The sequence below is a fragment of the Balaenoptera musculus genome, chromosome 17 (genome assembly GCF_009873245.2).
Source record: "Balaenoptera musculus isolate JJ_BM4_2016_0621 chromosome 17, mBalMus1.pri.v3, whole genome shotgun sequence".
Classification (NCBI taxonomy): Eukaryota; Metazoa; Chordata; class Mammalia; order Artiodactyla; family Balaenopteridae; genus Balaenoptera; species Balaenoptera musculus.
In genome coordinates this window covers 43,533,260-43,557,991 of record NC_045801.1, presented here as the reverse complement: position 1 = coordinate 43,557,991, position 24,732 = coordinate 43,533,260, and the positions used below count along the sequence as shown (strand labels likewise).

The 24,732-nt window shown below is 33.3% G+C and overlaps 1 protein-coding gene across 5 annotated transcripts in view; it reads right to left on the bottom strand.

Moving 5' to 3' along the window:
• Nucleotides 1-24,732, bottom strand: part of TRIQK (triple QxxK/R motif containing) — a 103,315-nt gene that overhangs the window by 73,407 nt on the left and 5,176 nt on the right. For 2 of the 5 annotated variants that reach the window (XM_036830936.1, XM_036830937.1), the window contains exon 2: nt 12,847-13,006. The exons of the other annotated variants lie outside the window; for them this stretch is intronic. The gene's annotated coding sequence lies outside the window, so the exon portion shown is untranslated. The remainder of the gene's footprint in view (nt 1-12,846; nt 13,007-24,732) is intronic. 5 annotated transcript variants of the gene reach the window in all.

Genomic DNA, 24,732 nt, shown 5'->3' with positions numbered 1-24,732 from the left:
TATTTTTCTGCCCCCCCACTTTCTAGGACTTCAGCTACATATATATTTGACTACTTCATATTGTCTCATAAGTCACTGAGGCTCTGTGGGTTTTTTTGTTTGTTTTTTTTGTTTTTAAGCAATCATTTTCTCTCTATTTTCCATTTGGGGCTTATTTTATTACAATATGTTCAAACTGATCTTGTCTTCTACAGTGTCTAATCTATTAATATCATACAGTAAAATTTTTAATTCATAAACTGTATTTTCTATCAATAGAACTTCCTTTGATTCTTTCTAATACCTTCCATTTTTCTATGTTCATGTTTTCCTCCAAAAATTTAAAAATATTCATAATAACTAATTAAATTCCTTTCTGGTAGGTCCACCAAATCTGTCATTTATGAGTCTGTTTCTATTGACTGTTTTTTATCCTGGTTGTGGATCACATTTTCCTGCACCTTGACATGTCTAGTAATTTTTATTGGATGATGAACATTATAAATGTTACATTGTTAAGTGTCTGGATATCATTTTCTTCCTTTGAAACATTTTGGGTTTTTTTTTAGGGGGAGGATGGGAAAGCACTTAAGTTACAAATCAGTTTGATCAGGTTTTATTTAAGTTTTTCTAGGCTGGGTCTGGCACAGCCTTCACTCAGATCAGTCCTACTTTTAAGGCATTATAATCTCTAGGGTCCCACTAAATGCCCTACTTGACAATGAGGTCCCCCCATTCTGACTGGCCAAAGCTCTAATCTTCCCACTCTGTGTAAGCTCTCATAATTGTTCAATTTAACACACCCTTCCCATGCTATGCCCAGCCAAACAGAGTTGCATACTACACATGTATGGCATAGCACACAATAAAGATGCAAGGGAACCCCTATGTAGATTTCTGAAATGCTCTGACTGCATAGCTCCATCCAGAACTCTGCCCCACAATATATAGCCCATTCAGCTTCTCCAAACTCCAATTCGTATCAGCTAAATTCAGTGAGGTGGCTGGGTTCTGTTTGGGTTCCTCCTCTCTATACCCACAAGCAGGAAATTAATTCCAGGAAGAAATCCAGTGCTCACCTTGTTTGTTTTCCTTCTCTTAGGAATCACAATTCTACTGTCTGTTGTCCAATGTTTAAAATTGTTGAAATATACCAGTTTGTTATTGATAGTTGTTTAAAGCAGGCAAAGTGTGGCCCATATTCCTCCACCATGGCCATAAGAGGAAGCTTTCAATTTGTAATTTTATTTCTTAGTCTTGTGTGTGAGACATAGATATTTATAACATTGCTTTATAACATTTCATTTGATAACGAAATATTTCATTATAAAACAGATAATATGCTTTACATGTACAATTGACAATGAAAATGTACTTGAATTATACAAACTTAGTTTGGTTTGTTTGTTCACTCAATCAACCACAAAATTTAGAGAGCTATTATTTTCTTCATAGTTAGAATTTTCCAAAAGTCAATCAAAATATAGTCCCAGAGATTAATATTTGAGGTTAGTTTGAAAGAAAAAAAAATCTGGGACGAACATGGTAGTTAAAACCACAGAACTTAACTAAAAGATATATGAATATACCTCAATTTTTGAATGAGAATGGTAGTATTAAAGCCATGGAACTTACCTTAAATATATAAAAGGAAGGATCTGAGTATAACTAGCCAGCACAACAGTTTATTTAGTACAACAGAATCACAGAATCAGAAGAAACCTCAGAGATTAAATACATGTATTTGTTCTTAACCTTTATACCTTGGACAGTCCAACAAGCCTTATCAGAGAACCTGGGTTCAATCCTACCCTGATCCTAATAATAATAACAGAAAATAAATAATAACAAAATCTTTGTCTAAGAAGACCACGCAAATGTTAATCTGAATTCTGCTGTTACAGTAATGGTGTGAAAATTAGACAATTGGCTTTTGTAAAGTATATTGACCTGGTTGAATACTCATATTTGAAAGGCAACACATCCACAAGATCAATGCCTTTCGGTATAACTCTAGGACGCAATTAGCAATGGATATCCAAAGGAATGATATCTATTGCTTCTCACATTAATTATGCTTGATTATTTCCCCAACTATTAAAAACTAAACTATCTAAATTTTGAAAAGACTATCTGATGACCAAGGAGATGATGTTATCTAAAAATTAACCTTCATAAACATTTAATGAGTTTTAGCTGTGACATAGGTACTATCAAAGGCACATTTACATATTATAAGGAATCTTTAAAGAAATTGACCAGATGCAATCACTACATGTCATTCTATGTTAGACCCAATTTATGTACTTCCGCAGGTTCACTGCCTCCTGGATCTTCAGTCACTTGCCCAATAGCACCAGCCATTAACCTCAACTAATCTTCTAATACCACTGGCTGACTTGGCTTCCTCTGGGGGTGAAGGTGAAGGTACAGCTTCCAACACTACCTTCACAGCTACAGCAGTACCTACACCTAGACCCATAGGAAGATTGGCTCCTCCTGCCACTTCCAAATCCCAAGCCCCATAGCACAACAACAATCTGAAAAGTACAGGGATAGTAACAAACCATGAGGTGAATTTTGATCAATGAAAAATAAGAGAGATGCTCGCAGATAAATTACTTTCTTCTCCTCAACCCAACTAATTGATTCTATGCAGCCGGCCTGGAGAAGTCCCACACGACTACACAAAAGTCTACATTTTCTCTTGCACCTATGGCCAGCTTAGTAACCACCTTGTATTTTTTTTTCCTCCTTATCTAAAGTTTTTCTTTCTTCCATTTTTCACTCACTCTTATCCCCCTAGTATTGCATTTAAGGTTAAGCTGTGCCTCAGAATCTGTTGTCTGGGGAACCTGTGATAATATGTATAATTCATTACTCTATTTCTGCCCCATCAATTCCTAAATACATTACAGCTTTTTGCAATTAACTATGTTTTCTCAAAACAGTTTTGAATGTCCAAAAGAGACCCAGAATAACTCTCCCTAGGAATTCATTTGCTGCTTTTTAAAAGTAGAAATCTCAATGTGTGGGTTCCTATGTCTCACCTGTTCTAAACACAGATAAGAGGAAAACTATGACAAAGCAGCAGAGATGTAGGAAGTAAAATGTTAGATGTAAATACAAAAATTTTAAGTGAGCAGAGCAAGAAAGACCTGGTATTAGCTACAACAATAATGAGGTAATCCTGGAGCACACCGTCAATTAAAAGTTATCCATACACTCATATTGATAAGTAATGACTACATCAAATGTGATTGGTAGAATTCTAAGATGACCTCCAATATGGTCTTCTTTGCAAATCTCTTCCCCTCCTTAAGGTGGGTGGAATCTGTGAATATGATAAAATATAACTCCTGTGATTATGTTACATTAACAGCAAAGGCGTTTCACATATGAGCATTTTAAATCTTGGTCTAGAGGTCAAAGCCAGAGAAGTCAGAGAAATTCAAAGTCAAAGGAATTCTGTGTATAAGAAATTCTCCATTGATGGAGGGGGCTATGTGGCAAAAAATAAGGCTGACCTGAAATAGAGCAGTTAGCCAAGAAGAAGGAAATGAGGACTTCAGTCCTACAACCAGAAGAATCTAAATCCTGCCAAGAACATATAAGAGGTTAGAAGTGGATTCTTTCACAGAGCCTTGAACAGCCTGGTTGGCATTTGATTTCAGGTTTGTAAGACCCTGAGCAGAAAATCCATTCAGGCCATGTTGGACTTCTGACCCACAAAATTGTGAGCTAATAAATGGTTGTTGTTTCAAGCCACTAAGTATATGGTAATTTGTTATGCATCAATAGAAAACTAATACATACCTGGAAATCAATTATCTAATATGTAGTTTATTGAATCAGTTAAACATAGCCATGTTGGTTATTATTAGTAATTATTATTTTATTTATTGTTTGTTTGTTTGTTTTTTGTTTTTATGGCTGTGCCACACAGCTTACAGGATCTTAGTTCCCCAACCAGTGATCGAACCTGGTCCCCACAGTGAAAACGCCAAGTCCTAACCATTGGACCACCAGGAAATTCCCAGTAATTATTTTTAAAGACAAAAGAATGTGTAACCTTTGTCAGACCCTTCCTAAACTACATTCTTATTAAGAAATTAAAGTGTCATTATATTTAGAATCAATTTTTATTCACTACAAAATGGCATTACTACTCTACAAGTTTTCTCTCTCTCCCACTGGTCAATTTTCAACTGTTAATTAAATCCTCCTTCACATAAGCTAACATTTTACCTTGGAATCAGGTCCTCTAGAAGGATATTTCAAAAAAAGAGGGTGATTATTGTGAGCAGTTTGCTATTTTCCCCATGAACTAATAGAATAATGATCACTAATGTTCAAAATGAAAGGCTGAAAGCCTGGGAAACACATAAATGCTTTCTGAATTAAAATTTCAATATTTTAATATAGTTTATAAATATATTTTATTTCGCTTTCTTTTATACACTACTACTTCTCTATGACTAAACACAACATCTCCTTCAGCCATATCATATAATAAAAGAATGTATTTTATTTCTGCCCTATCTCTTTGTATTTGAACTTATGTGAGATTTAGATGTATAAGTACTGATTGAAAGAACACCCTTTTATCTTTATTATTTTTATTATTTTCAAAGAATTTGAGAAATATATACTTTGGATCTCCTGGCTAAAGAAGTAGAAAATGAATACAGACAACCCCAGGTCACAGGATCCTTAAATGCTCACTCATACGGTATCCATTGGGAACATGCAGCAATAATAATAAAACCAGGAATAGTAAGGTGAAAGACTTTTGTTTTCAGTTTCATACGTTTTGTAGAATCACTTGCTTTGTTACATGGTGAGAGTACAGAATAATAGAATGCTAGCAGCTTTCACTAAGTGTTTCAAGACAATTTGTTTATTTTGAGAATTCCATTTAAATTTTTACTAAACCCACATTAGGCAAACACTCATGCAAGGAAAATATGGCATTTGTACAATGAACTAACATACTAGAGTGAAAAGCATTCCTTACAAAAAGATAGGGAGAGAGGTGACACACCAACAAAGAGTTCACATATTCTTCACAACACTTTTAACCGTGATTATCATTATAAAGAATAAAGGAAGAATAAAGGGAGGTGTGGAATAAATTGAACTGATAAAATCTACTAAAGTTACTCATGTTCTATGTGATTAAAGAGAGAGACTGATTATTTTATGGATCAAAGATTGAAGTTTAAAGGGTTTATTCAGAAAACAGCCAGAAACTCTCTGGAAATAAACTGTTTACTACTAATAATGGTTGGGGTTTTGTAAATTTAAGCAATATGCTGGTTTTCATGATATTAAATTAAATAGTTTAATTGTGAGTGCTGATAAACACTAACAACTTTTAAATAATAGTTTCAGCTTTAATTATTAAAAAGGAAAAATATATGCCTGACATAATCATAATTTGCATAATATTTCATATTCAAGAAGGTAATCTTTATGAAAATAGTGGGGCTTGCTTTAACTTGACAAGCCAGCTATGTAAGTTATGTCCACTTAAATCAAAAATCACATTTATTCACAATAAATCAACATATATATTGATAAAATATCCTTCTTTATGGAAAATTTTGTACATGTGGGTACATAATAAGAACACATATGAACAAAGATTATGTGTGTGTATAAGCTTAGATATTCATTCTAGTGTCATCACATGCTCAAAAAGATAGCTCCATATATTAAGTTTAGAGTTTAAAATATAATTAATTTTCTATTAAATTATAAAAGAAAGCTTCTAAAATATGTTCAAAGAAAAATAGCAGCATTTATAATTGAAAATAGAAACAAAGAATAGAAAGTAAGAAAGAAAAACATATCTTACAGAAAATAATATAACTATTAAAAAAGAACAGAAAAAGTTGATTTCCCAGTGAAAAATATACTCACTCTGGGCAGAAAGAAAATGACTAACATATCAAAATGGACAGTTAGAAAATAGTTTGTTTAATAATAAAGGCTAATTCAGCGAAAATCTACTACACTTCCTAGAATACTTTGATGATAGGAAAAAGATGAGTAAATTATTTCTCAAGTGTGATGTATCTAGGAAATAGATCAGTGAAACAAAAAGAGTAATATCATCACAGCATACAAACAGAAAATTCACATATAGAAGCAAAAAATCACAGTTTACATTGCATTCATGTTTAAAATCAAACATCACTTTTTCACATTCTGAAGATTTCCCCCCCCCCCCAAATATGGAAAGAAAAACAAGCCAGGGCTTTAATATAATATTTTTTTCAACCTGGAACAGCTGCAAAAAACAAATCTTGCTGGAGATAAGCTTGGTTATAAATATCAACATTCCCTTTAAATAAGGGAGTCCAGTTTTCATACCATCTGCCTCTTTCTAAAAGGGAAAAAGATATGAAAATCATAAACCAGGGCATTCTCTTTCAAATAAGGCATTTAGAAATGAATGTAGCGAAAGGGCTGTGAACTGTTCTGAGTCCCTGCCTTTAAACTTGCCTTGTTTAGTTCAGATTGGAAAATGGGATTTTATGAAAGTAAACAACTCTTAGTGCATGAATAAACTGATGAAGCAATTAATAAAGAAAAAAATATTGTTTTCCAAATTTTTCACATTATTGGCCATAATCACAATCTCTGGTTGGTCCAAAATTCTCCCTAATGAATCATATTCCTTACTGCTTATTTTTTAACTACACTTTTCACTTTTGTTACCTTTACTTTTTCCAAAACTTTTTTACAGCCTGTTCCAAAGACTTTCATGTTATCTCATTCAGTACAAAAGTCTAGTTCCTAACAGAACTGGGCTTTTAATACAGATTATATCCTCTGCAAAAATCTTTCCTATGCCTCTCTCAACACAGTGGTCTTTTCATACTTCAGTTTCGATTTTATCTTAAAACCTTTTTTCATCTTTTGCCCTTAATTATTTTTCATTCTTTGTTAATGACCTTGTGGTTGAACATTTTAATTTTTCACTGTACCACATCATTACTACTTCAATAATGAAGTTCATAAACTATAACCATTTTTTAACTCCTTAAAGCATACACAAGAAAGAATAGATGTAAGATGGTCTACCAAGTAGATACAGAGCGGTATACTAGAGACAGCTACATAAAAGAATATCCAATATAGTAATACTAAGACCACTTGAGAGAAAATAGAAGAAACATAGAACAGAGAAATGGCATCCTTTACTTTAACAATATATGTAAATGTTTAGTCAATTCCCTGAATTATAGAGGTAGAATTCTGAGAAGCTACTAAAACAAAAGCACCTAGGGAGCTTTGGCATTATTCATTCTCATTCTCATGTTTATTCTTTCCCTTCCTCTTTTTCTCATACACACATAAACATATCCCTATATATTGCAAACAAAAAGACGATGACTGAACCTTTAATCATGAGCATCTGCAGTTATTTTGGTGCTAAAATGCACTTAAATGTGTCCTTCATAGGAAAAATATGTCCTAAGATTTTCACTTTCATTCTGTTTAAGCCCTGGAGCACTTAGTTCTGTAATTATATAAAATAAAGTTCTTTTACAAATGACATTTAATTGTTTTCTTGGAATGCTGCATCTTCAGTGTGTAAGGAGGGAGGAAAGGGAGAGATTTCTTCAAAGTAATGGTCAATAATATTTAAAATAAATAACCATATTATAGCAATCAATATTTCACCTTTTTCATGATTTGATGTAGGCATATAAAATATGAACAATTAGATGATCAGTGTTGAAACAGAAAAGTTATTTTTACCTTAGACCTATCAACTATTACTTTTAAAATGTTAAAAAGCTCTTTTCATATTAAATTTAGTCTATTGCTTATTTTCTGACTTCCCTCCACTAGAAGGTAGTACCACAATTGTTTGTACACTAAATAATCTCAAACAATTAGAACACTGTGGACATAGTAGACAGTATATTTTTGAGTAGATATTTTTCAGAAGACTGTTACATTAAGTTAAAACATCTACATTTTATGCTTAATTATTATAAACTTAATTTTAAAATGCTTTGAGTTTTAAAATATTACTATAAGTTCTCTATCTTTTATAAGAATATGAGCCTGATAAAGTGTGGGTTAACTCTTCCCTGCTTTAACTCGTTTCCTTTCTGGTTCTGTTACTTTTTAGTTGTTTACGAAGCTAAGCTCATTTACCATTTTTTTAAATCAGTACAGTAAGAATTCCTATCCCATGTGGCTGCTGTTAAGCATAAAATTAAATAGCTAGTTCATTTAAAGTACTTAACATGGTGCTTCTCACATAGTAAGTGCTCAATAATTGTTGTTAGTATCATTACAACATTCTGGCTTAATCAGTTACTCACTGTTGAGGCACCATACAGTCCAAATAAGTTTTTTTAGACAAAAAAAAAAAAAACCTGAACTTGAAGACCTCACATTCATTTAAAAGGTCAATGAGATACAAAAAGAAAAGAATGGTCTCATAATATGTATCTTATGTGTAACTTAATTACATATAAATTGTACCCTTTCTGCTATTATTTGGTCTCCTAACCATCTTCTATCACCAGCTAAGTGGTTTCAGCAAAAGTATCTTTGGATAACTTTTAAAATGCCAAATTACATATGCTGTCTTCTTGTTAGGGTGTTGAAAACTTTGAATAAATAGATTATCACTTATATGTTTACAGTACATGTACATAATCAGTATGCAAAAATACTTTCTAAAATGGAAGGCATTCCATTTATGGAACAACAACAAAAATCTTTAACACTAGTCCCCATCTTTTAAACTAACAACTGAATCTCTTATCTTTGTCAGAAATCTCCAATTATTCTCCAGTCTAAGAAAAGAATCTTCTCAGTTCAACACTTCCACGACTTCTTTGATATTCTCTTATCAGGAGTTCAGGAGTTGTAAACTCTTGATGTTATTTCTAAGTCTATATGTCACAATTTCTCTCATATATCCACCACGTGCATTGGGCAGGTCAGTACGGTTCTTTCTACTAGAGCAGTAATCTGACATTAGATAAAACAGGTTCTGTCGATGACCAAAACTTGAATTTGCAGTAATAAATTTATCATCCCAAATATTTAAAATGACCATGGGTCTAACATACAATGGAAAACAAGAAATACAATTTCAGAATATCTTTAATTTATAGTACATTCCAATGTCTTCCAAAAAACTTTAAGAAAAATATAAGTATTCCAATCACTTCTCTATTTTCTTTTTGAAAATTAAACTTCACTATAACATTATAGTATTTTATTTCAGTCTATCATAAAAAATGATTTTATAAAAGCACTGGATAACTACCTCACTAATTTTAGAAAATTTTCCTCTATTATAAAATGATTGGGTCTTCATTATCACATTAACCAAAATTTGGGAGCAGGGGATAGGTTATATATCATGGGCCCCTCTAATGGAAATAGCATACACAAACTCATTTAAAATGTTTATTTTCAAATTATTGCTGAACTCTAAACAATTTAAAGAAAAAAGCAACTGAACTTCCCAAAGCAATTTTTGCTGTAAAATGTGTAATCTGATATTTTACAAGTACAGAACACTACCCAGCAACTTCTCAGCCACAAGGTGATCCCATCTCCCATTTGACTCAGTAGCCATTCCAGCTTGCAGGGCTCTCCTGAAACCCATCTTCGTTTCAGTCTGGGCACATGAGTTTGTTTACCAAATCACAAAGAAAACATATACCTTTAGGTAACGTCAACTGACTTTGCAAGCTCACTCTCACTCTCTCACACACACCAACATACACATTTACACACACACTAAACAAAAATCCACATACACATGCTCAGGCACAAACACTGCCAGTGTAAGAAGTATCCTACTTCCTCTGTGCCCTGGAGTCCACCCCATAAACACTTTCCTGCCTTTTTACCATTTGTTCCCCTCCTTTTCATCTCCTCTGTCACTGTCTTTATCCAGGGTCTCACCAGCATTACTGCATTAGTATCATAATTGGTCTTACTGTCTCCAGTTTTTCCTCCCCTCAAAGCCATCCCCCACACTGATTCCAGAATAATATCTCACATGAAAACTCTAATTCAAAAAGATACCTGCACCCCAATGTTCACAGCAGCATTATTTACAATAGCCAAGACATGGAAGCAACCTAAATGTCCATCGACACATGAATAGATAAAGAAGATGTAGTATACATATACAATGGAATAATACTTAGCCATAAAAAGAATGAAATAATGTCATTTGTAGCAACATGGATGGGCCTAGAGATTACCATACTAAGTGAAGCAAGTCAGACAGAGAAAGACAAATATCATATGATATCACTTACATGTGGAATCTAATAAAAATGATACAAATATGGGATTAACATATACTATACTACTACGTATATATGCTACTATATATAAAATAAACAACAAGGACCTACTGTATAGCACAGGGAACTATATTAATATCTTGTTATAATCCTTAATGGGAAAAAATCTGAAAAAGTTATATATATATATATATATATATATATATATATATATACACACACACATATGTCTATGTAAATATACACATATATATAAAATCACTTTGCTGTACACCTGAAACTAACACAACATTGTAAATTAACTATACTTCAATAAAAACAAAAAAAACAAACAAAAAACAGGAATAATCTCTCACAAATTAAATTTAATCAGGAAATTCCTCTGAGGTATATCATTCAATGCTCCCTAAGTCCTTTAGGATAGAGTTCTAATTCCACAGTGTGTTATAATCTAACCCCTGTTTTCCCACTAATCTCTTTATCTGTCTTTCCCCACGCATGCACTATGCCCCAACTAGTTTTAACTACATGTAGTTTTCTGAAATGATCATAATATGTAACAGCTTACTGGCTTTGCCCATGTCCTTCCTTTCTCTGAAAATGCTTTCAAATACTTCTTTACTTGGGTATCTTATACTCCTTTAAAACAGTAGAAAGGCATGGTAGTCATTAATTCTGTTCACATATCTTCCAATTTTCCTTTCCCTTTGCGTAGAGGCCAGTATTGTACTTCACAGTCCCCCATTTGAAATAAAGCAATTTGCTTTGACCAGTGAAACTCTACATGCCAGTGCATAACTAGCCACTCTTTCTTCTCACTTCTGCAGTGATCATGGAAGTACATTCAGATGAAGGCTTCAGTGTCTTTGGTCACTGTGAATCCCTACCAGTCCAATTTGGACATGTAGTCTGTGTGAGAAATAAATATTTGTTGTGCTAAGATTGGGAGAATGGGATTGACACGTACACTGCTATAATAAAAACAGATAACCAGCAAGGACCTACTGTATAGTGGAAGGGAACTCTGCTCAGTATTCTGTAATAACCTAAATGGGAAAATAATTTGAAAAAGAATAGATACATGTACATGTATAACTGAAGCACTTTGCTGTACACCTGAAACTAACACAACATTATTAATCAACTATGCTCCAATATAAAATAAAAATTAAAAAAAGAAAGATACTGAGCTTTGGGCTTCTTTGTTCCTACAGCAAAACCTAGGCTATCTGAGTGATTCAAAGGGTTACATTTTTCAGGAAGACGTTCATGAGCCCAACACAGTCTGATTAAATGTTGCTTCCTCAAGTAATGATAAAGTTCTGTTCATACTGCTGCAATTTCTACCTCCCTTCAAAGTGTACTTCTGAGGGCAGGAACTGTGTATTTCATTTCTGTATCCTCACCAACTAGTACTGCTCATGGTAAGTCCTTAAAAAATATTTGCTAAATTAAGCATTCATTCATTCACTCATCAAAGGCCAGGGACTACTCTGGTTGCTAGAATAAAACCAGAGCAAACAAAAACCCTTACCCTCATAGGAATAACTAATATTCTTGCAAATGATAATGACAGTAAACAAGACAAATAAGTATAAAATACATAGTTTATTAGATAAGATAAATGCTAAGTAGAAAACACAGAGCAGGGATATTTTGGATGGTGACCACGTAAGACCTCATTTAGAAAGTGACCTTTTAATAACAACCCAAAAGAAAGTAAATAAATTGGTCATGCAGATATCAGGGAGAAAGCAATTCAGTAGAGAAAATAATGGAAAAACCCTGAGATAGGAACACTCCTGGCATGTTCAAATAACAACAAGGGAGATAGTATGGCTGAGCAAGTGAGTAGTTAGGGATGAGATTAGAGAGGTAACAAGGAGCCAGGTCTTTCAGAGACATACAGGCCAGTTTCAAAGCTTTAGCTTTTATTTTGAGTGAAATGGGGAGCTATTGAAGAGTTCTAATTAGCATGAGGGGTGGAAGAAGAGAGTAGAAGATAGGGTCACAGATATAATGGGGGCCCATTTTCTTCCATTTTATAACATATTTCCTCTCTCCACAAAGCATGTGAGACATAGATGTACCAATTAATCAAGAAAGATTTAAAATAATGTTGAATAATAGATATTTTATGATGATCTTAATTTGTTCACTACTTATTATGCAGGGACATTGATTTTAACCAATATATAATTATCAACATATAGTTATATATCAAAGTATCATAGTGTATCAAACATCAAGAGAGACCAAATATTTAATGTGGCAACAAATTCTCATAGACAATTAATAATACTAAATGATTTAACAAATTAATCAGATAAAAATTTATAGTTTTATGGATCTTGCTTCATTTTCTTGGATTTACCCAAAATCATAAAGTAAATCCAAGTAAAAACATTTCCCCATGGTAATCCTGCCTCCCATAAAAAAGAACTAATTCCAAACTCAAGTTCATTGCCAAAAACAAACAAACCAATACACGAGAAACAAAGTGAAAGAAAACAAACCACAAGTCAAAACACCTTTTGCCAAATGTTAAATCAAATAAATACACCTTGTGCTGTGTCCTTGAGGCTGCCAAGTCTTAACTCTGGAGAGATGTCAAGGGGTAAGATGTTTCTAAAGGCAAGATCTTTACTGAGAAAGCTGTGCTCGCATTCCTGGCAAATTCAACTCCAGATACCAATAATAATACTCTTGGTTGCTTTTTCTTACTGGAATTCAAAATAGAGTATATGGAAATATTAAATGGATGATCTCCAGTTCCTTAATGTCCACAAAATAAAATCACTGTGGTAGCATTTTCCAAGTTGTGGTTTGTGGTTTGCCAGCTCTGTTATATGTTCATTCAAATTAAGTTTCTATGGCCATGTATACTTGAAAAACATTGCATACTACTCCCCCTTTACACAAGGTACACTTTCATAAAAAAGCTCTGAGAAGTCCTGTAATAGAAAAGCCTATTTAAATTTACTTGACCCAATGTGTCCCAAATTTATTTAAGTAAAGACCCCCTTCCACTGTAATAAACAGTAACATTATTTCTGCAGATCACACTTGAAGAATGGTTCATTGTATAGTGATTATCTGAAAAGTATTAAGAGATGTTTCCAGTATATTTTAGACCTAAATATGAATGTAGAGACTAATTTGAATTTATTTTCTGTTATTGCAATTTGTAGAGTTGACCTATAAATATATTTATTCAGCCATAATTGTTAAGTACATGTTACTTTCTAAACCAAATGCCAATTAAAAAGCAACAAGGAAAACATTCAAATAATGTATGGTTTATTCATTTTTGTTCAATGAATATTTATTAAATACTTATTATGTGCCAGGCACTGAACTTATCTCTAGCTTTATGCCACAATTGCTGTCACATAGATAAGAGTATCAAATTTAAGTGGTTCCAAACTGCTGTCTAACAATAATAATCAACACAAAATTTAACTCAAAGTATTTGAGAATACAAGTTTTACTAATTGTAATTATATCGTTAAAAATAGCTTGCAGAGGTGGCCAAGCTGGTGGAGTAGGAAGACCATGAACTCACCTGGAGTTCAACGGACACACCAAAATTACAACTACTTACAGAGCAATTCTCCATGAGAACAACATGAAGACTAGCATATAGGATTTTTCACAACTAAACATATAAAGAAGGGACCACGAGAAGATGAATAGGAGAGGCAGAGATGTGGTATAGTCAGAGCCCACTTCCTCAGGTTGTCAAACCACAAATGAAAAGAATATCAAAATCTTAGAGTTCCTCACCAAGGAATAAGAGGCCTGAGCCCCACACTAAGCTCCCTAGCCTAGGGGTCCTGCACCAGGAAGACAAATCCTCAGGATGTCTGGCTTTGAAAACCAGCAAGTCTTATGTTTGGGAGAGCCAGACAGCTATAGGAAACAAACTCTCTGCTCTCAAAGGGCATGTACAAAACTTCACATGTTCTGAATCCCAGCACAGAAGCAGTATTCTGAGAGGAACCTGGGTCAGACCCACTTGCTGATCTTGGAGAGCCTCCCAGAGAGGCAGGAGGTAACTGGGACTCTCCATGGGGATAGAGAAGCTGGCAACAACCATTTCTGGGAGCTCATTCTACAGCAATACCACCAGCATTGTCAATCCCCATTTTGGAATCCTCCCTCAAGCCATCAGTGGGATAGCAACAGACTCATGCCTCCCTGGACTGTGTGGACAGCCGCCCGGAGACTTGGCCATGCTCACTAGCAGGCCAGTGCCAGCTCAGTGCCCACCTGGACCATGCAAACAGCCATGCTAGGACTCAGCCCCACACACCAGCAGGCGAGCGGCAGTCCTATTTCCCCCAGGCTGTACAACCAACTGCATGGGGAGTTCATGCCATCCCCTAGCAGGCCTGCAGCTACCACACAACATGTGGCTTCGCAGCCAACCGGGTTGGGGCCAGCCTCACCTACCAGCACGACCATGGTAGTCAGCCCTGCCACAACAGAGGGCACATGCAGCCCATGTATGGGACACCCCTAGGACATATAGTTCTGGTGACCAGAGGGGAACATGCTGCTGGGCTACATAGGATATCTCTTACATAAGGCCACTTCTCCAAGAAGAAGAAACATAACTGACTGATCTAACATGTAGAAATAAACACAGAGAACTGGGAAAAATGAGGCAACAGAGAAATATGTCCCAAATGAAGGAACAAGTCGAATCTCAGAAAAAGACCTAAACAAAGGGGAGATAAGTAATCTACCCAATAAAGAGTTCAAGGTAATGATTATAAAGATGCTCACCAAATGCAGGAGGAGAATGGATGAACAAAGTGAGAAGTTCAACAAAGAGCTAGAAAATATAAAGAAGAAACAAAGAGAGCAAAGATTACAATAACTGCAATAAAAAAAATTTACTAGAAGATATCAGTAGTAGATTAGATACAGAGGAACAGATCAGCAATCTGGAAGATAGACTACTGGAAATTACCCAAGCTGAACAGAAAAAAAAAAAAAAAAAAAAAAAAGAATTTTTAAAAATTAGGATAGTCTAACAGATCTCTTGGACAACATCAAGCAAACTGACATTCACATTATAGGAGTCACAGAATAAAGAGAAGAAAGAGCAGATAACTTATTTAAAGAAATAATAGTTGAAAAGTCCCTAACTTGGGGAAGGAAGCAGACGTCCAAGTCCAGGAAGCACAGAGATTCCAAAACAAGATGAACACAAGAAGGTTCATGCCAAGACACTTTATAAATAAAATAGCAAAAATTAATGATAACAGAGGATATTAAAAGCAGCAAGTTAAAAGCAACAAGTTATGTATAAGGGAACTCCCATAAGGCTATTAAAAGCAGCAAGTTATGTATAAGGGAACTCCCATAAGGCTATCAGCTGACTTTTAGCAGAAACTCTGAAGGTGAGAAGGTAGTGGCACAATATATTTAAATGATGAAAGGGAAAAACCTACAACCAAAAATACTCTACTTGGCATGGCTTTCATTCGGATTTCATAGAGAGATCAAAAGTTTTACAGACAAGCAAAAGCTAAAAGACTTCAGCACCACCAAACCAGGTCTAAAAGATATATTAAAATGACTCCTTTAATAAGAAAAGAAAAGGCCACAACTATAAATATGAAACTTACGAAAGGAAAAAAAATCTCACTGATAAAGGCAAACATACAATAAATCAACCACTTATAAAGTAGGAAGATTAAGAGACAAAAGTAGTAAAATCATCTATATCCACAATAAATAGTTAAGGGACACAAAAACAAAAATATAATATCAAAAACATTAAACGTGGTGGTGGGGGAGTAAAAATATAAGGCGGTTAGAATGCCTCCAAACTTAAGAGATCATCAACTTAAAATAATCACACACATACACACACATACACAATACATATCTGTATATATATGTATATAGGTTGTTATATATGAACCACAGAGTAACCACAAATCAAAAACCTAAAATAGATATAGACACAAAAAAAGAGAAAGGAATCTAAACATAACACTAAGATAGCCATCAAATCAAAAGGGAAGCAAAAGAAGAAAGGAGAAAAAAAAAAAAACTACAGAAACAACCCAAAAACAATTAACAAAATGACAATAAGTACATGCATATCAAGAATTACTTTAAATTTAAATGGACTTAATGCTCCAGTCAAAAGACATAGAGTGGCTGAATGGATTAAAAAATTAAGATTCATACATATGCTTTCTACAAGAGTCATTACAGTTCTAAAGACACACACAGACTGAAAGTAAGGAAATGAAAAAAAAGTACTCTATGAAAATTGAAACAAAAAAGACTGGGTTAGCACTGACAGACAAAATAGATTTTAAAACAAAAACTGTAATAAGAAACAAAGTATGACATGACATAATGATAATGGGATCAACCCAACAAGAAGATATAACAATTGTAAATATAAATGCACCCAATATGGGAGCACCTAAATAAATAAAGCAAATATTAACCACTATGAAGGGTGAAACTGACAGTAACACAGTAGTAGAAAACTTTAACACCCCACTTATATCAAAGGACAGATCATTCAGACAGAAAATTAGTAAAAAAAAACACTGGCCTTAAATGACACATTGGAGCAGATGAAATTAATACATACATATAAAATATTCCATCCCTAAACATCAGAATACAAATACACATTTTTTTTCAAGTGCACATGGGTCATTCTCCATAATAAATCACATGCTAGGCCACAAAATAAGTCTTCATAAATTTAAGAAGATTAAAATCATATCAAGCATCTTTTTCCATCAAAACGCTATGAGACTAGAAATCAATTACAAGAAAAAAAAACACTACAGAAAACACAAACATGGTGGAAGCTAAACAATATGCTACTTAAACAACCAATGAGTAATAGAGGAAATCAAATGAAGTAAAAAAATACTTGAAGACAAACGAAAATGGAAACACAGCAATCCAAACTCTGTGGGATGCAGAAAAAGTAGTTCTAAGATGGAAGTTGACAGTGATACAAGCCTACCTCAGGAAACAAAAAAATCTGAAAGAAACAATCTGGTCTTGCACCTAAAGTGATAGAAAATAAAGAACTAACAAAATCCAAAGTTAGTAGAAGGAAAGAAATAACAAAGATCAGAGCAGACATAAATAAAACAGAGACTTAAAAAAAACAAAACAAAACAAAGAGGGAGAGAGAGAAAAGCTCAATGAAACTAAGAGTTGGTTTTTTGAAAAGATAAACAAATGGATGAACCATTAGACAGACTCATCAAGGAAAACAGAGAGGGCCCAAATAAATAAAATGAAAAATGAAGAAGGAGATGTTACAACTGACACCACAGAAATACAAAGGCTCATAAGAGATTACTACAACCAATTATGTGCCAACCTAGAAGAAATGAATAAATTTCTAGAAAAGTACAATCTCCCAAGACTTGATCAGGAAGAATTTAGAAAATATTGGATTGGCCAAAAAGTTTGTTTGGGTTTTTCTGTAAGACGTATGGGAAAACATACATCTTTTTCTGTAAGATGTAATGGAAAAACCCGAATGAACTTTTTGGCCAACCGAATATGACGTGCCCAATTACAAGTAATGAAATTCAGTCATTAATAAATAAATTAATATTAATTTACTCAATCATTAATTAACAAATTCAATCAGTAATAAAAAAAAAAATACTCTTAACAAAGTTCAGGCCCAGATGGCTTCATAGATGAATTCTACCAAATATTTAAAGAGTTAACATCGATCCTTCTCAAACTATTTGGAAAATTGAAGAGGAAGGAACACTTCCAAACTCATCTTACATGGCTAACATCACCCTGAATACCAAAACCAGAAAAAGAGACCACAAAAAAAGAAAATTACAGGCCAACACCAGTGATAAACATATATGCAAAAATCCTCAACAAAATATTAACAAATCAAACAATACATTAAAAGAATCATACACCATGATCAAGTGGGATTTATCACAGTGACAAAAGATGATTCAATACTCACAAATCAATCAATGTGATACATTACATTGTCAAATTGAAAAAAAAATGATCATCTCAATAGATGTAGAAAAAGCTTTTGACAAAATTCAACATCTGTTTGTGATTAAAAACTCTCAACAAAATGGGTATAGAGGGAATGTACCTCAACATAATAAAGGCCATGTATAACAAACCTATAGCCAACATTATACTCAATGGTGAAAAGCTGAAAGCATTTACTCTGAGATCAGGAACAAGATAAAGATGCCCACTCTTGCCACTTTTATTCAACCTAGTATCAGAAGTCATAGCCACAGCAATGAGACAAGAAAAAGAAATAAAAGAAATCCAAATTGGAAAGGAGGAAGTAAAACTGTCCCTGTTTACAGATGACATGAATATATATATAAAAATATATATATACATATATATAAAATATGTATATACTATATAATTTATATACATATATAAATACATAGAAAATCCTAAAGACACCACCACAAAACTATTAGAACTCACCAATGAATTCAATAAAGTTAATATACAGAAACTGTTGCATAGCTATACACTAACAATGAACTATCAAAAAGAGAAATTAAGAAAACAATCCCATTTATAATTCCATTTAAAAGAATAAAATACCTAGAAATAAATCTAACCAAGGTGGTAAAAGTCCTGTACTCAGAAAACTCTAAGACATTGATGAAAGAAATTGAAGCCACACAAACAATTGAAAAATATACTGTGCTCATGGATTGAAATAATTAATATTGTTGAAATGACCATACTACTCAAGGCAATCAACAGAGTCAATGCAGTTCCTATCAAATCCCAAAGGATTCTTTATCAAACTAGAACAAACAATTCTAAAATTTGTATGGAAACACAAAAAGACACAGAATAGTCAAAGCAATCTTGAGAAAGAAGAACAAACCTGGAGATATCACCCTCCCTGATTTCAAACTACACTACAAAGCTACAAAAGTATCAAAACAGTATGATACTGGCACAAAAAAAAGACACACAGATCAATGGAACAGAACAGAGTCCAGAAAGAAATGCACACTTATATGATCAATAAATCTATGACAAAGGAGGTAAGAATATGTAGTGGGGAAAAGAGAGCCTCTTCAATAAATGGTGTTGGGGAAACTGGATAGCTACATGCAAAAGAATCAATAGGGTATTATGCTAAGTTGAATAAATCAAGTGAAGAAAAAGACCAATACTGCATGATCTCACTTACATGTAGAATCTAAGAAAACAAACAAACAAACAAAACAAAATGAAAAGAGACTCATAGATGCAAAGAACAAATGGGTGGCTACTAGAAGAGAGAGAGGTGGGGAGGTGGGTGAAATAGGTGAAGGGTATTAAGAGATACAAACTCCAGTTTTACAATAAATAAGTTACAGCATAAGGAATATAGTCAATAATATATTTGTATGGGGACAGATGGTTACTAGACTTATTGTGGTGATCATTTCATAATGTATGCAAATGTCAAATCACTATACAGTACACCTGAATCTAATATAATATTGTAGGACAACTGTATTTCAATAAAAAGTAGCTTGCAATTTTTAGACTATTTGAAAATAATGATGATAATTCAGGTCAAGAGTCACAATATGAAAGTGTAGTCTTTTTAAAAAAATGATGCTGCAAAAGAATAAAGTTGAACTCCTACTTCATACCATACACAAAAATTAACTCAAACCAAGTCATAGACCTAAATGCAAAGGCTGAAATTATAAAATGCTTGGAAGAAAACACAGAGGTAAAACTTCATGACCTTGTGCTAGGCAATAGTTTCTTAGAAACAACATGAAAAGCACAAGTAACAAAATAATAATAAACAATATAACAATATATATATAAACAAATAAAACAACTTTTGTATTCCAAAAAGATATGATCAAGAAAATGAAAAGACAACCCACAGAATGGGAGAAAATATTTGCAAATTTTATAACTGATAAGGGTCATATACAGAGAATATATGAAGAACGCTTACAACAGTAAAAATACAAATAACAATTTTAAAATGTGCAAGGGATTTGAATAGATATTTCCTCAAAGAATAAATACAAATTGCCAATAAGCACATGAAAAGATACCCAGTATCATCAGTTATTAGGGAAATTCAAATCAAAATCACAATTCAAATCATACACACTAGGATGGCTATACCAAAAGACAGATAATAAGAAGTGTTGCTGTGGATGTGGAGAAACTAGAACCTTCATACACTGTTTGTGGGAAAGCAAAATGGTGCAGCCATTTTGGAAAACAGTTTGGTTGTTCCTCAAAAAACTAAACAGAATGGCCATGTGACCCAGTAATTCCACTACCAGGTATATACGTGAGAGAAATGAAAATGTATGTTCACATTAAAATGTGTATACAAATGTAAATAGCAGCATTATCCTTATAGCCAGGAAGTGAAAACAATCCATGATAAATAGATAAACAAAATGTGGTATAACCATAAGATTGAATATTATTTCAACTTAAAAAGTAATGAAATATTGATACATGGTACAACATGGATGAACTTTGAAAACATTATGCTAAGTGAAAGAAGCCATTCACAAAAGTCCAATTAATGCATCATTCCTATTGCTCTCTTTATATTAAATGTTCAGAATGAGAAAATCTATAGGGACAGAAATAGTTTGATTAATGGTGAGGGTGAGAGCAGAACAGATGGGGAGTGACTGATAGTGGGTACTTTCTGAGGTGATGAAAATATTCTAAAATTAGATAGTAGTGATTGCACAACTCTGTGAATATGCTAAAACCCACTGAATTGTACACTTTAAAATGATAAATTTTATGATTGTGAATCATATCTCAATGAAGCTGTTATTAAAATAAAAGAATCATAATAATATAGATCTGTAGTCCTTATCTAAAATGTTTGAGGGACTTCTCTGGTGATCCAGTGGTTACGACTTCGCCTTCCAATGCAGGGGGTGCAGGTTCGATCCCTGGTCAGGGAGCTAAGATCCCACATGCCTCGCAGCCAAAAAACCAAAATGTAAAACAGAAGCAATATTGTAACAAATTCAATAAAGACTTTAAGAATGGTCCAGATTTTTAAAAGAATTTTAAAGTCTTTTTAAAACACTTCAAAAATTCTTTTAAATTTGTAAAAAAAATTTTTTTTAAATTCTAAAAAATAAATAAATAATAAAATAAAAATTAAATAAAATAAACTGGGCGAGATGTGTTTTGGAGACTATAGAAAGGTAATATGTCCCATATCTACCATAATTACATGACACTCTTAGAGGAGTATGGGGGCAGCACATCAATACTTCATAGCAAAATCTTATCAATATTTACACTGACTAGAAAAATAAATACTATATAAGTAGTACCTTGTCATTTCAAAGCTGGTTTGTCTCAAATGAGTTTGTGAAAACTTGGAAAAAAAATAATTTTTCAAAACTTTTGTGTTTTGAAAATGTGAATAATGGGTGTTGAAGCCTTATAATGATGATGATTAATATTAGTAATAATAATAATATCAGCAGTTTCCATTTACTGTGTTAAGCATGTTGCATGCATTTTCAGAAATTCTCATAATATTCCTGTGGGATAAGTACAATTAACCCCAACTGGGAAAACTAGGTTTTCTAATGATTAGGTGACTTTTCCAGGCATGCAGTTAACAAGGTAAGGGTAGAGATTTGAAATCAAATCTGTCTAATCACAGAACACACTCACCTTCCTCTACAAGGAAGACAGTGTTCAGATCATTTATCTGAGATATAGACTTTACATCTGTAAAATGGAGAAAAGAAATTGGGGGATTGTTTATATATCCCCGTCAAAGGAAAAACTGTTATAAATATAACATAAATGGGTATAACCCAAGGCAACTTTTGCTTCATGAAGGTATAAGTCATAGAATTAAAGAATTTTAGGGAGTGCTGTACTTGAAAAATTTAAGAACCATTATTCTAAATACTAATCTGATCATGTTGCTCTACAGTTCAAAAATCTGAAATGGATCCTCATTGCCCACAAGATGAGACTGGCTTTGCATGACATATAACAGCCTTCTTGGCCTGGGCTAGCAGGTCTTATTGCCTCAACTCCAGCCACTTTTTTTTTCCAAATTCTGTTCCAGCTACTGAATTTCTTACATCTCCCAATCACATGACCCCACTGACAGCTTAGTGGCTTTACAAATCTTGCTCTCCATGTTACCTTAGCCCCAGCCTTAACCACCTTGAATTTACAAATATCCTTCAAAACCTTGTTTCAATGTCACTTCTTCTGAAATAATTCACCTATACTTGCCAAACAAATATTTGATTATTAAATGATTGACATACAACGTACTTATTTCTTCTTACAGTATTGCAGTATTAACTGATTTTTGTCTTCGGAAGTGATATTCTAAAATCTTTACATGAATTTTTTTCTAAAGCACAGAGACGAAAAAGAGAAAATTTGGATTATTAAATAAAAAGAATAATAGATTCTTGGTTTTAACCCAAGTCCATATAAGACCAAAGAGTTGCTAGGGTAAGTAGAACATTGAAGGGCAATAACTGAGTAAATCTGGGTACCGTGAATTGAAAAGAAAGTTTCAGTCTTATACACTAAAGTCCATATATATAGTTCAGGTTAGGAGTTGCAAAGTTTTTCTGTAAAGGGCCAGATCATAAATATTTTAGGCTCTGCAGGTCAAGAGACAAAATCAAGTTATAACTCAAGTTTGTCACTGTGATTTGTAGTGCTCTGAGAAGCAATGCAAAGCTAAGAGAGCACCACATTTATATCTCTGTTGCAATTACTCAACACTGCTGTTTTAACACAAAAGCAGCTATAGACAATATGTAAACAAATGAGTGTAGCTGTGTTCCAATAAAACGTTATTTATAAACAATAAAGTTGGAATTTCATATAATTTTCACATTGCAAAATATCATTGTTTTGATTTTTTTCAACCATTTAAAAACATAAAAACTATTCTTGGTTCATGGGTCCTACAAAAACAAGCCAGATGTGGGTGGGCTCCGGGTCATAGTTTGCTGAGCTATGGTTTATTTTTTAATCTATTCATACTCTTGAATTACCAGGTTTCATCTCTGGCATAAATAAATCAGAAAATCACAATGTTTTATTTAAATTTAGATTGCTGTTGCTGAATTAATTTTTATATTATATATCTTCTCATGCAGTTTTTTTGTTACATTTGAATTTTAACTAGACTTAATGTAATTATTAAAGCCACCTCTATATTCTAGGGCTCTGAGATATATCATCTTTTTTGTTCATTTTTTAATATACCATCGCTTTCATATTTATATTGTATCAGCTTCTTATAAATTATTGTCCTTTTTCCCCCCAAGCAAAAAGTGTGTACTTTAGAGTTCTTTATATACTTAAGAGTGGTTTTCTGTTGCTGTGTGTGAACAAGACAGATTGCATGGAATTTTGTTTTAAACTTTAAAAATGTTGCTCTGTTGTCATTTGGTATTTAATACTACAGAAAAGAAGTCTGAGACCAGCTTAATTTTTGTTTCCTGATAATAATATGCTATTTTTTCTCTCTCTTTCTATACATATGAAAATTTTTTTTCCTTTATCATTATAATTTGAAAAAAATCTTGATATTGTGTCTCTGAGTTGTCACATCTTATATAAGAAATATCCTTTCTGCATACATTGGTCACTTTTTAGTTCATAAAACTTTTATTTCCTGTTATCCCTTTGTTTATTACTTTTTTTCAAATGTTCTGTTCTCTTGTTTAGGAACAATTATCTATTTTCTAGTCTCTCCTTCAGAAATTCCAAATGTTCATATAATGGACTTCATTCATCTTTCTCTCTTTTCTTGCATTCAGTATTTCAGCTAGGACATTTTTTCAAGTCTATTCTCCACACATTAGATTTTCTACCATAACATCAGTTCTGCTCTTTACTGCCTCAAATATGAACTTTTAATATGTTATTGTGATAGGCAGAAATGTCCCTCCTCAAAGATGTCCAAGTCCTAATTCTTAGAACTTGTGAATATGTTACCTTACAGTGCAAAAGGAACTTTGCAGATGTGATTAAATGAAGAACCTCCTGGATTATCCAGATGAGTCTTTAAATGTTGTTAAGTTTTCCTAGTTGTGGTCATAATGTATTTGACTACAGAAGAATAGTCAGAGAGATGCAATGTTGCTGGCTTTGAAGATGGAGGAAGGGAGCCATAAACCAAAGAATGTGGGCAGCCTCCAGAAGCTGGAAAAGGCAAGGAAACAGTCTCTCCCAGAGCCCCCAGAAAGGAATGCATCCCTGCCAATACCTTGATTTCAGCCCAGTAAAACCTGTATCAGACTTTGAAATACAGAAATTATACAGCATGAATATAAAACTAATACAGTTCTCACATTTTTCAGTTTCTTTGTCCTCTTTTTATCTTATTCTCTTCCTAGTGTCACTTAATCATTGCTCTTTTTAT